At 41.6% G+C, this 14455-nt stretch overlaps 1 long non-coding RNA gene across 1 annotated transcript; it reads right to left on the bottom strand.

Annotated features, from left to right (window-relative positions):
- Nucleotides 1-515: 515 nt before the first annotated feature.
- Nucleotides 516-12977, bottom strand: LOC138834429 (uncharacterized). The gene is made up of 3 exons (XR_011374101.1): nucleotides 12870-12977; nucleotides 10199-10351; nucleotides 516-3053 (listed from the first exon to the last, which is right to left on the bottom strand). It is a non-coding gene; the product is annotated as an uncharacterized lncRNA (long non-coding RNA).
- Between the last annotated feature and the right edge of the window lie 1478 nt (nucleotides 12978-14455).

Below are 14455 nucleotides of genomic sequence, written 5' to 3'. Positions count from 1 at the left end.
ATCATTCATTTTCCTAAATTTTACAGATATGACATGCAATGTAACTATTTTAGAAATGATAGTGAGGGACAACTTCAAAAAATCAATTTCATGTATGCTGGAGACTCACCTGTAATCTAAGTTCTGAGGATGCTAGGATTAAAAGTCAGCCAGGACAGAAAAGCCTGTATAACTCCATCATATTCGCTTAATCAGTCAAAAACAGGAAATGGAGCAATAGCCAAATTGTAAAAAAAAAAAAAATACTGTAAACCGAAGAAGAATCTTATAAGAAAAGCAATATATGCTGACCTCTGCAATTATGGAGTTGGGAGCATTTTGTGAGCCTCCAAGACTTGAGTTCTAATCCCAGTACCAGAGCAACAACAGCAACAAAAACCATTTTCTATTACCAAAATAATCCTGACAATTAATAACCTAAGTTGGTAATGTGTATTTAGTCCAGACGATGCTTAACCAGACTCAAGGGTAAATAGACTGAATTAGGAAAATTGAGTCAGAACTGGAGCTAAGGAAATAATACAAAAATAAAGGACTAAAATCTGAAATTAAAATTTAAACAAAATTATAGCAGTTTGAACAAGAAAAAGATATTTTTTTATGAATAATGGGGTTTTGTGTTTTTTTCTGACCAAGGACTTGTACTCAATGCCTGTGTGCCGTCCATTAGCTTTTTTGCTCAAGACAAGCACTCTAGTGCTTAAACCACAGCTCCACTTCCAGCTTTTTTTTGGATGGTTAGAGCAGATTATTTCTGCCCAGGCTGGCTTTCAATTGTAATCTTCAGAGCTCATCCTGGTATCTACGACTGCAGGTGTGAACCACAAGCACCTGGCTGGAATAATAGTTTGAAAGATTCAGTTTTAGAAGAGTTGGAAGACTAAGCCGAGTGAGCAGGTATGCTGAAGCCAAGAAGCTAGAGGCTTTATTATTTGTTCTGATGTAGGAGAAATTATCTTCAGATTGTTTTAATCCTGGACAAAAACACTGTGGAAAAAATATCCAATGTTGTAAGGAATTTTGTGTTCTCAATTTGGGAATCACTGAGAGAGAGAAAAAAATAAGAAGCTGTCCTGCCATAGAGCTCAGAAGTTTAAGTTGACTAGGCAAGTATTCTATTACTTGACCCCTGCCATAGGCAGGTGGTTTTCAGTTAATTTTCAGACGAGGTGTTCAGTTTTTGCCCTGGGATGGCATTCAGATTTGCCTTTTCAAAAGCTGTGGTTGATTATCAGTATGCAGCTCTACTACCAGATTTACAAACCAACAATTATATAAATGGAACAGTTGTGGAAACAGAAGTAGAAATGTAGAAGTCTTGTAAAACTTTGTGTTCCTTGGAAATGGAGGTATAGATGATGGAGAGCTAATATGTTATAGAAATCTTGCCCATGTAATTGTAACCCCTCTGTACAGTATTTTCACAATAAATTAAAAAAAAAGAAATTTGAATCTCTGGACTCAGAGCCTATAGCACAATTGAACAGTACTTTAGTAGGTCATAAATGTCTGATTTCTACTCCCAAAATGACAATAAATACCACCCAGGATATTAAATTGCCTCAAACTGGCAAATTTCTTTGCTTGTCACATTTAAGTCAGGTTTCAAAACTTTTCTAGGACCTCGTTATATGATTTTGTAGAAACTCAGATTTTTCCAAATATCACTGGCTGGGCACTTATTGATTCCCCTGAACATAGACTGGGGGCATTTTCCATTAGCCCCATGGGTAATACTTTATCCTGCACAACAAAACAAGTGCTGATTTGACTAATTTGGAGCTGATCTAGGTGGATTCTAAACATCAATGGAAGTCATCCTGGATCATGTTCTTCCTTGGTGGTTCATGCAGGTACACCTGCATCACATGTGGGGTTCAGAACCACTGGAATGTGCACAGGACTCAAAACCTGTTTGGGCTTTGCTACCAATGGAACAAACCCCTCTATGTTCACATGCTTTCTGGAGTGCAGGGATGGTTCCAGATCTCCATTGGTCACCATCACCAACATCACTAATAGATTCCTTATCTGGAGTTCAAGAGAAGCTTCTCTACAGTAATGCTAACCTGAGAATGGAAATAAGCACAGGATTTTAGAGTGGACTCTAGAAGTTAAGGTGCAACTAAACTTCCATGAGGATCTAATGGGGGATCAGTATAGTTTGAAGTTGGACTGAACACTGATGAGTGGCTATGTTCATGTATTTTCAAAAAGAAAAATTACCTGGCAGAGAATATCCATAAAAGAACATTTTGCCAAGCCAGGTAGTACTAGGGGCTCTTGGCCATTCAGGCCCATCCCTAGACACCCAGGTTCCATCCCTACTCACAGGCTTTGAGGCATCTAAACAAGGACTTCTTCCCTTTTTCTTGGACTCACTGGTCACACAATCCTCCAACTTGTCAAGAAGAATATGTAAGGGGAAGACCAGTCTGAAGAGGGCAAGTTGAATTTGCCATACTGTGTAAGTTCTTTCAGGGTGTCATGGTCCTTACGCTCATAGAATTCATCGTTGTATAAGTCCATCCACACAGTGAAGATGAAACAAATGCTGCTGTGGGCAGATTGGTGACAAGGAAAGTGAGAGCCTGACCTCCCAATCTTGAGCCTTCTACCACAGCCCCTTTCTGCCAGGACTCATGCTGTGGCTGTCCATCACATATGCAGACTTGCCTGTTGAGAAAGGAAGGAGACTCCTGGGAGCAGAATGATCATCACAACATACTTCCAGGAGCTTCTGAAAGACAATTCTCCAAAATTCACCCTGTGATAGGCAGTGAGAATGTTGTTTCTGCACAGGATCTGATTTTCTGCACACTGCTTTCCCTGTCATCCACTAGAATCCACAATTGCAACCACATTCACAACTGTGTCATTTGGCATTCACTGAAGTGCCAAGCCTCAACCCTCATAAGTGGTAGACAAACAAACTTGCACTTTGGTTCAGAAGCCTCAAAGATACCCAGTTTTCAGGAACAGAACTTCTTTTTGTGTCAACATCCACTTACTGGTTTACTTGTTCATCTTCCTCCCAGTTATGGTGAAGGGATCTGTACCAATAAGAAGAGAGAAGGAAGTCAACTCTATGGTTCTCCTTTTCTGAACTAAGAGGACACCTATGGGACTGGCTAAGTCCTACATGGTAGTAGAAAAGTGATGGAGAAACTGATGAGATATGTCTCTACAATACTGTGAAAATTCTGTGAAGAGGCTTGTATGCATCTGTCCAAAGTAAATGTCTGTAATCCTAGCTAATATCTGAGGATCACAGTTGGAAGCCAGTCTAGTCAGTAAACTCTAAAGCCACTCATCTTCAATTAATCAGCAAAAGGACAGAATTGGACCTGTGGCTCAAAGGGTAGAGTGCTAGCACTGAGCATCAAAAGGACAGCACTAAGGCCTTGAATTCAAGTTCAAGTTGCAGCCTTTCCTCTACCTACATTACTTCACAGGCCTGCAAGATGGCTATTGAACCCTTATTTATTAATGGGAAATGTGATTTCATAGGGCCTCACTTAGATGAGGGTCATTGTTAGGTGCCACTGGCTCATGCCTGTCATCCTAGCCTCTCAGTAAGCAAACTGCTGAGGCTCCAGTATCTTCTAAGGAAAATGAAATGCCCTGGTGACCCAGTCCTAAGAAACTAGCCAGGGTGTACACTTCTTTGTCTTATGCCAACCTCCCATGAGAATACCCCCAAAAAACAGGAAGTGGAACTGTGACTCAAAGTGGTAGAGTGCTACCCTTGAGCAAAAAAGCTCAGGGACATGACCCAGAGCCTGAGTTAAAACCCCATGACTGACAAAAAAAGATCACATTTATAGAAAGTAGCAGAGCCACAAGTCAAACACAAGATGGTTGAGTGCTGGAGTTGAAGTTCTATAATGTTTTGGGGCATATTGTAAGATGTTATTAATAAGAAGATCAAAACACCACGGAGATAAACAAAAAATCATCAAGTAGTTGCTTACCTTTTTTTGGGTCAACTCCAGCTTTGCCGTGGGTGGTGTGCAGTTCCCCAGAAAAGGAGAAGAAAATACACCATAGAGGATTCCACAGCACAAGCAAGAAGCTATGGCTGGCATATGTGAAGCATGGAGAGCAGAATTTCCATGACTTGAGACAAACAGGACACAGGATACATACTACAGGTGCTCAAAGAAGTCCCAAATTTCATTCCCTAAGAAGGCTCTAGGGGGTGATGAGATTTGAGCTGCACCTTGAGAGACAGACTACAACTGTGTATAAAGAGAATAATAAAACCAGGCACCAGTGGCTCACTCTTATAATCCTACCTACTTAGGAGCTAAGATCTAAGGATCAAGGTTCAAAACCAGCCTGAACAGGAAAGCCTATGAGACTCTTATCTCCAATAAACGACTAAATAAAAAAGTCAGAAGTGCAGCTCAAGTTTTAGAGTACTAGCCTTGCCCCAGAAAGCTCGAGAACAGCACCATGGCCCTAAGTTTAAGCCCCAGGATTGGTACAAAAGAAGGAAGAGGAGGAGGAGGAGAAAGAGAAGATTCTAGTAGACTGGAAGGAAATACAAAGTTGAAATTTTCCAGGTATACACTGTATAATTGGCCTTTCAAAAACTTAGATTAGTCACCTAAGACTCAGGAGGAAGCAGGCGGTCAGTCACTGCACTACATGTGTAGACGCTGGAAGTGAAAAGCAGAGATGCTATACCCTGGACTCTCAGAAAAGAGAAAACTCAGAAAGAAACTGGAATCTACCTATCCCCCATCTCTGTAGCAACAAGATGAATGAAAAACCTGGAAAAGGAGTGTGTGTGACTGTGACCCACACACCACTGTTTTGTTTTGGGCAGAGAAAGTAGGATTCCTGAGGTCTGGACACTCATCCACGAAATGGGACTAAATGTATTTTCCCCCCTAGGGAGATCAAATTAGATAATCCATTTAGAAAGCATTCTAGCCTATGAAACAGAATAACATGAACATTCCCAGGACTGGACAACCTCCTTCTATACAAGTGTATGCATTCTATTTGGGACCAACCTAAATTAAGCTAAAAGCTGTTTCTTGATCTTTTTTTCTTTAATTGTGCATTGATCTTTTTTAAAAAATTGTGTCTATATGCATGTGTGTGTGCACGCACGCGCACAGCACACCACACCACACACACACACACACACACACACACACACACACAGCACGTGCACATGCATACTGGAATTATGCTAGAACTCAGGGCCTGGACACTGTCCCCTAGCTTTTGATTTTTTAAATTTTTTTCTCAATGTTGGTGCTCAACCACTTGAGCCACAGCACTACTTCTAGCTTTTTGTTGGTTAATTGGAGATGAGTCTCACAGACTTTCCTACCTGGGCTGTCTACAAACCACTCTCTTCAGATATCAGCCTACTGAGTAGCTGGGATTATAGGTGTGAGTCACCAGTTCCCAGTTTTCCACTGGCTCTGGTTTTATCTTCTCTGCTGCACATAAAAGTATCTATTCTATTTTCATATCTTAGTTCTCCAAGTATTTGCAGCCAATAATTACCACCATTTCCCCTCTCCCAACCAAAGTTCTAGACTATTCAAAACAATCCTTTGCCAGCTGCCAGCGGCTCACAACTGTCACCCAAGCTACTCAGGAGGCTGAGTAGTGGTAGGATTGTGGTTCAAAGTCAGCCCAAGCAGGAAAGCCTCTGAGATTCTCATCTCCAAATAACTACCAAGAAAAAAAGGCAGAAATGGAGCTGTGGCTCAAGTGGTAGAGTGCCAGCCTTGAGCAAAAAAAAAAAAAAAAAAAAAAAGCTCAGACACTGCATCGAGGCCGAGAGTTCAAACCCTAAGTCTGTTCATGTATGTGCACATGCGCGTACACACACACAAGCATACACAAGTATTCCATCTCCTTCTGAGGCTCTTCAGGGTTTCACACAAAGACAGAACACCACCTTCTGTCTGACACTTTCTAGAGTTTTCCATATGATGACCAGTAAGAAACACGAGTTCTAAATGTAACCATACCTAGAAGCTAGTTGATCCTCCTACCGTTAATGGTTCTGAACTACCTTACTTTCCTTCTGTAGTCAATCTAATTCTTGCTGGCTAGCTCAACATTCAGCCCACATCCTTGAATAAATAAAGCTTTTTCTGATGAAAGGTAGTGCTCTACCTCTTGAGCTACAGAACCATTTCTGGCAATTTCTGAGTAGTTTATTGGAGATCAGAGTCTCATGGACTTTTCTGCTCTGAACTTTTCTGACTTTTCTGTTTTGAACTGCAATCTTCAAATCTCAGCCTCCTGAGTAGCTAAGATTACAGGCATGAACCACTGGTACCTGGCTTCAGTCTTTTTTCTTTGCTCCAGAATTCCTCTCATGTTGATCCTCATGCACTAAAAGACAATTCAATGTTACTGTCAACATGATGGCTTTTAAAATCAAATTTCTCTGCATACAGTCTAGACCCTTCTATATCACAAGCCACTAACAAGTTATCTGAGATCTGATCATCCACACAAGGCAGGTGACACTAGTAATATTTAGAAGAATTGTCAAAACTGCAAAACTGAGGATTAAAGAAGTAGTAAGGTGGGCACTAATGGCTTGTGTCTGAAATCCTAGCTATTCAAGAGACTAAGACTGAGAGGATTGTAGTTTGAGGCCTGACTGGGCAAAAATGTCTGCAAAAATCCATCACCAAAATAACCAACAAAAAGCAAGGCTGGAGAAATGGTTCATACAGTAGTGCACTTAGCCATAAGCAGCAAATTCAAGCCCAGTTACTGGTTAAAAAAATAATAATTTTTACTTTTCACTGTACACTTGAACCACTCAAATGCATATCACCAGAGAGCCCAATTTTAAGTGGTTTTCCTAGATAATTAATATATAGACAGGGATGAGAAGCTCTGAAGTAATGACCTTGATACTTAAAAGGTTTTTTTTTAATACATCATCGTTGTTCTATATTTTTAAATAAGAGTAGATTATTAAAACCAGTTAATCAGTGAGGTCTAGCTTTCACTGTCAACTATGTGTAGTTATTTCATTTAGCATAATCCATGAGCTGGACAGTGTTTGGCAGTGTCTTTATATTTCAATTTACATAACTTTCAGTATTTAGCTGTTCTGAGAAACATTATGTATGGGCTTAAGCATGTAAATATCTTCATAGCCACTCAACTGTTTACCTAGGATAAATTCTGAGATGAGGAAGTACTGACTTGGAGGGTAATACACACTTTTCAGACTTTTGAACATGTCAAATTGCTATCCTTAATGGAATGGTCAATAGCATTTGGGGCGCATTAGAGTTACAAATAAGAAAAAAGTGGAAGAAAGAGCCTTCCTCCGGGATTTATTTATTTATCTATCTTTAAGTAGTTGTACAAAGAGGTTTCAATTCAACACATCAGTTTAGAAGCGCAGGGCATCTTTTGAAAAAAAAATTTGGTTTTTGGTTTGAACTCAGAGCCTAGTCGCTGTCCCTGAGCAAATTGATTTAAACAATAAAGGGGATTTATAGGCTCATAGAACTGGCAAGTACAGCATTTAAATGAATTTCAAGGCTAGCAGGATTCTGCATTTTAATAATATCATGAAGGATCTGTCTATATCATTTCACCTCTCCCCTTAGCCCTGTGCGGTACCAGACTTTTTTGAGTTAAAATAGCTTTTTCTGTAGCCAGCAATTGCAAATGCCTATACAGGGAGAAAAGGAAGCTCTCTAGAAATGAATGGGCCTGGGGAAAATTATAGTTGTTTTTGTTTCTGTTGGATGGAGGGCTTGAACTTGGGTCTGAGTGCTGTTCCTGAGCTTTTTCTGCTCAAGGCTAGCCTTTGAGCCATAGTGACCAGTTTTCTGGTGGTTCATTGAGGATAAGAGTCTCATGGACCCTCCTGCCTAGGCTGGCTTTGGGCCGTGATCCTCAGATCTCAGCCTCCTAAGTAGCTAGGATTACAGGTGTAAGCCACTGGTGTCAGGCTAAAAAATTATGTTAAAGGAAGTAACTCTGGTCCAGAAAGACAAAAGATCACATGTTCTTTCTCATAGATGGAAGACAGACCTCATTTATAAATATATATAAGCACACACTGAGTCATGTGCATATATATATATATACACACACACACACACACACACACACACACACACACACACACACACACACACACACACACACAGAGATACATACTACAAAAGAATTAACTAAAGTATATGGTATATCATTAACGGAAATAACATGGTATATGCAGGGGAGAATTCTTTGAAAAACTATAACAAAATGGATAACAGGAAGCTGGAACTTGAGGTGGGGGGTAGGTGGATGAGGTGGTACGATGTGGAGGGATGGAGAGAGGAAGGGTTGGAGAATGCAATCATCATATTCAATGTACATCTGTGAAAATGGAACTAGGTAACTTGGGTGGGGTTGAGAGATGGGAAGAATGATGGAAGGAATGGCGTGGATCAAGATGCATTGTACAGCTGATAGCTGATGGCTCTTGCCCATAATCCTAGCTACTCAGGAGGCTGAGATTTGAGGATAAAGGTTCCAAACTGGCCTGAGCAGGAAATTCCATGAGATTATCTCCAAATAACTACAAGAAAACCAGCAGGGGAGCTGTAGCTCAAAGTGGCAGAGGGCTAGCCTTGGGTAAAGAAGCTCAGGGACAGCGACTAGGCTCTGAGTTCAAACCAAAAACCAAATTTTTTTTTCAAAAGATGCCCTGCGCTTCTAAACTGATGTGTTGAATTGAAACCTCTTTGTACAACTACTTAAAGATAGATAAATAAATAAATCCCGGAGGAAGGCTCTTTCTTCCACATTAGGCCTCGCCTGGAATTGACTGATCAGAGATGGGATCATTCTAATTCACTTAAGCTCAAATATAAAGGAGCAGCCAGCTGCTCCTTCCAGACCTTATAGCTTTCAGGGGTGATGTTCAGATGTACTGGGGAAAGGAGAAGGTGACTAGAGGAGGCACCTACAAAGCCCGTACTGGATGAGCAACATGTGAGAAAATAAAAACTTGGTGCTGCTTACATATTTGAAAAAAGAAGGGAAGAAAATGGATTTGTGAGAAATGGGCCTAACATTCAATCAAAAAAGTCTACCGTAGGCCATTTCCACAGGTAGTGAATCCATTAGCAGGCCTTATGCCCAGGAATAGAAAGCACATAGACTATACTGTATGTAGTATGTTACATTCACACAAGTGCTGTGGATGTAAAGAACTGTAGTATTGGGAGCTGTTACGCCTGTAATCATAGCTACTCAGGAAATTGAGATCTAAGGATCAATGCTCCAAGCCAGCTCAGTTCTGTGAGACGCTTATCTCCATTTAACCACCGGAAAACTGGAAGTGGCACTGTCGCTCTAAGTGTAGAGCACTCATATTGAGCAAAAGAGCTCAAGGACAACCCTGAGGCCCTGAGTTCAAGCCCCAGGACTGACAAAAATGAAAAAGAAAAAGAAAGAAAGAAAGAAAGAGATATCTTGGAATAGGTAGATTAGTCAGGCAGAAGAAATCAGGAATAAGCCTGCAAGATTTCTCTTAAAAAAAAAAAAAAAGAAAAATAGGGCTGGGAAGGTGGCTTAGTGGTAGAGTGCTTGCCTTGCATGCATGAGATCCTGGGTTTGATTCCTCAACACCCATAAGCAGAAAAGGCCAGAAGTGGTACTGTGGCTCAAGTGGTAGAGTGCTACTCTTGAGCTGAAGAGCTGAGGGATAGCACCCAGGCCCAGAGTTAGGCCCCACAACCAACAAAAAAATAAATAAAAGAGAGAGAGAGAGAGAGAGAGAGAGAGAGAGAGAGAGAGAGAGAGAGAGAGAGAGAGAGAGAGAGAGAGAGAGAGAGAGAGAGAGAGGATGATCTGAGAAAACTTCCCAAGCATTCTAACTTCCCTTTGACCCAGATAGGTTGGATAAAATGAAAGTAGGATAGTCTTAAATGTCTTTAGGTAATTCCATGCCCCAAGAGCTAAAAGGGAATGACCAATTAAAAATATCATGGGTCGTGACCAATGAGCAAGTCACCTTCCAGCAAATCATTAGCATAAAAGTTAAATGACACCTATATACATTAAAAGAAAAGAACCCACCATAGATTAAACCAGTTAGTTGGCAAACCGCTATCATGACCCCTCTCACCCAGCAAGAACGTTTTCTCTCTCCTCTTCTCACATGCATAAATTGAAAACTTTTAACACTTACTCCTTGCTGTGGATTTCATTCCTTGAGTTCTCCAGGCAGTGACACAGCAAGATCAGGATCTGCTGCAGCTCTAGTGGTGGCCACTGGTGGGGTGAAAGCATTAGCAGGCATGGTTTGTTGCTGGGCTGAAGGCGGTGACATAATTGGGCCTCTCTGGCTATGAAGGAAACAGCAGGTAAGAAAAGTCAGTGTTCTAAGCTGTCAATATTCACGTGGCTAGAACTGGCCTTGTAGCTTTAAGTCTAAGGTTAAAAAACTTCTATGAGAACTTCTTGATGTTTATGGTACCTTGCATATTTCCCTCTTGAAATAGCAATTGCTCTTTCTTTGAGTTTATCATGTGTCAGAATTTTCTAGAAACATACACTTGGGCCCACCCAGTTCTATCCCCTGTTTCCAGGCAAGGTTGTTTAGGCTGTTATTGCCTCCCTTTGAGAAATGTTTCCACTGTGTATAGTTTTTTTTTTTTTTTCAGTCCCGGGGCTTGAACTCAGGACCTGGGCCCTGACCCTAAGCTTCTTTATGCTCAACGCTAGTGCTCTGCCACTTGAACCACAGCACAAATCCTGGTTTTTCTGAGCAGTTTATTGGAGATAAGAGTCTTAAAGGACTTTCCTGTGCAAGCTGGCTTTGATCCTCAGATCTCAGCCTTCAGAGTAGGTAGGATTACAGGCATGAGCCACCAAACACCTGGCCTATAGTCCTTTTATGACCTCATAGAATAGCTTTAGGTCCAGCTAGCTGCCACTGCTGCAGAGAACAAAGCATTTGCTTTTCCTGTCCCATTTCAAGGGCCTTTGACCAGGTCATTACTAGGTCATTTACATGGCTCAAATACAGCAAAACTCTTTTTTTTTTTTTGGTCTGGTCATGGGGCCTGAACTCTGGGCCTGGGTGCTGTCCCTCAGCTCTTCAGCTCAAGGCTAGCACTCTACCACTTGAGCCACAGTGCCACTTCCGGCTTTTTCTTTTTGCTTAAGTGGTGCTGGGGAATCGAACCCAGGGCTTCATGCATGCAAGGCAAGCACTCTAACACTGAGCCACTTTCCCAGTCCCGCAAAACTCTTTATTACACCCCTCCCCTTTCCCTCCCTTCCTTTCTCAGGGCTACTTTCCTATCATGTGTCATTTTAGGTCACATATCACTCAAACACAACAAAGCTCTGCTCTCTCTTTTTTCTCCATCCCTCCTTCCCCACACTCCTTCTCCTTTCTCCAATCCCTCTCTCCATTTCTTTTCTTTTCTTTTTTGCTGGTACTAAGATTTGAACTCAGGGCCGGGTGCTATCTCTTAGCATTTTTTACTCAAGGCTAGTACTCTGTCACTTGAACCACTTCTAGCTCTTTCCTGGTTGATTGGAGATAGGAACATTATAGATTTCCCTGCTGTAGCTGGCTTTGAACCATGATCCTTAGATCTCAGCCTCCTGTTTAGCTAGGATGACAGGAATGAGATGGCTATTTTTTGAAGAACCCTCAGTGCAGTTTCATTAGTACAATTTGATTAATATTCATCTTTTCACCATAGTGTGGGGTTCATAAGGGATCTTTTTAAACTACTGTGTCTTCAGTGTCCTTGACATTGTACTAACACCTGCTTTACTTATATCTTTAAATAAAATAACATTTGACTAAAAAAAAGCAACATATGTTCTTGAATTTTATTTTCATTACAACTGTTTCTCATTTGCAATCATGCTTAAACAAGTTTCTTGAAGTTAGGGAAAACAGGGTTTTGCAATTGCACGTATGAAATTCACTCCCAAATGGTAACAACTCCTCTCATTGCCATGAGTATTTGAGTACAGATTCCTTCGACTCACTTTCAGAGCTAACCAGGTTCACTGGTTCCCATTGATGGACAGGTAGACTTAGGAAAACATTCCCAATTGAGGAACATGTGTTTCTATAGCTGTCAGATGGAAGCCAGTGTGGAGATCCCATTTAAGGAAACATGGTGGACAGAGAAATCACAATAGCCAGGAGAAAATGACCAGGTGCACCAAGAGCAAGAAAGGGACTAAGTGGAAGATGCTCCCAAGATATTCCCCATGTATGCAACTTTCCAACCATGGTCTGTAATAGAGACAACCCATCAACAGGGTCCATGAAAAGGGAGACAGCCAATCAGCAAAATCCCCACTCCACCATACTGGCTCAGTAGCTAGAGCAACAGAACAAAACAGAACAGCAGCAGCAGCAGCAGCAGCAGCAGAGTACTAGTAAAAGCAGCTCTTTTGATTTGTTGTCCATTAGTTTTTGGTATACATTTTTTTTTGGTGGTATCCTGATGTAGATGCTCAGTTCTCCCATTGTCCTATCTGAGTACATGCTTTTCCCAACCTGGGACTCCAAAAAGAAACAGAAAATGCCACATGTCTGTCTCTGTTGGACGTTGGGCATAGGCATCAGGGAAAGGCCATAGGCTGGTTTGCTTTGAAAAACTTGGGTGGGGTGTGACCAGTTTCTAATTGAATTCCATCCTATCAGGAACGAGATCTTCATCTCTTCTCAGGGTGCCCTTGACTAGCAATTCCCTCTGCTAACATTGCAGTCGGCTACAGTTCTTTCAAACCCTGGGCCCAGAGGAGTCTGGGATGTGAAAGTATTAACCTGTAGATTAATTTCTCATGCCAGTTGTGTTATTGGATTTCTCTCTTTGCCAACTCACTTTAAATGGCTGTAACTACTGAGGTCTCCAGTGAACCTCAAAGTAGAAATGATGTTTGCAGAGAAGGACTGCATCCATTCCATCTACCCTCAGAGCTCCTGCACAGACCCTTTCTCTTCAGCAGAATGGAAGTGCATTTGTAAAGGTGTAAGCGTTTACATTCCCAGGACCTTTAAAGAGTATTAACTTCCTCCAGGTCTCTGAACAAAGCAATTACTTGGCTAGAGATAGAACCATAGTGATACATATGAGACTAGGTTTCCTTCCCTTCTTCTCTCCCTCTAACCCCCTCTTCTTTCCTCCCACCCTTTTTCTTTGTCCTTCTTCCTTCCTCCCTCTTCTTTACTTCCTCCCTCTTCTTTACTTCCTTCCTTCCTCCCTGTCCTTCCTTCCTTTTCTTTTTATTCTAGTACAGAGACTGAACTCCAAGGTCTGGCTGTCCTTTAGTTTTTTTTTTCCCCAAGGCTAGCATTTTACCACTTGAGTAAACTCTACTTTTAGCTTTTTGCTCATTAGTTGGAGATAAGAATCCCATAGATTTTTCTATCTGGGCTGGCTTCAAACCAGTATACTTAGACCTCAGCCTCCTGAGTAGCTAGGATTACAGGTGGGAGCCACTGCCTTTCTGTTCACATCAAATATGCATGGAACTGTTTCCAATCAAGGCCTCTGAAGAGAGAATTGGGAGAATAAATCTTGGGGCTTGCAGTGTGGCTATCCGATGAATGATTCTGAACTACAGAGTAGAGACTAGTTTGTGTGTAATCAATATGGATTTGGTTCCCCATCTTTAAGTGTAAGAAATAGCAAAGCAGTTCATTGCTCTATATCCAACTAAATGCAGTTCTGAGTCTCAATTTTCTAGTTGCCAAGTGTTGGAGTTTCCCTCCCTTTCTTTCCCAGGGAGCAGGGTATCCTATGTGACTCTGGACGCATGGGCAATAATGTCCACAAAGTGCAGCTGGTGATGGGGCTCCCTCTTCAAGCTTTAGAGTCCATCAGAAGAAGGCCATGGTGTCTCTGTGGACTGAGTACAGGTCTGGCCACCCCTGGGGAAAGTCATGAAATCACTCACAGGAGAACAGGCTCTTTTTCTGAGCACACCTAATGCTATTGTTTTCAATTTTGATGGCTGATTTGAGCATACAGTGACAAGCAGATGACAAAAAACACTCAAGAGTTAGATACAAGCTGGGCACTGGTGACTCACACCTGTAAATGTAGCTACTCAAGAGGCTGAGATCTGGGAACTGTGTTTCAAAGCCAGACTGGACAGGAAAGTCTGTGAGATTTATATCATCTCGAATTAACAATCAGAAAAACTGAATCAAAGAGGTAGAGTGGGGGCTGGGAAGGTGGCTCAGTGGTAGAGCACTTGCCTTGCATGCATGAGGCCCTGGGTTCGATTCCTCAACACCATATAAGCAAAAAGAAAAAAAGCCAGAAGTGGTGTTGTGGCTCAAGTGGTAGAGTGCTAGCCTTGAGCTGAAGAGCTGAGGGACAGTGCCCAGGCCCAGAGTTCAGGCCGCATGACCCGACCAAAAAAACCCAAAAGAGGTAGAGTGCTACCCTTGAGCAAAAAAGCT

The sequence above is a fragment of the Dipodomys merriami genome, unplaced genomic scaffold (assembly GCF_024711535.1).
Source record: "Dipodomys merriami isolate MVZ:Mamm:240054 unplaced genomic scaffold, mDipMer1.0.p SCAF_2146, whole genome shotgun sequence".
NCBI lineage: Eukaryota > Metazoa > Chordata > Mammalia > Rodentia > Heteromyidae > Dipodomys > Dipodomys merriami.
Note: the sequence above shows the minus strand (reverse complement) of the source record. Positions and strands in the feature narration are given on the sequence as shown.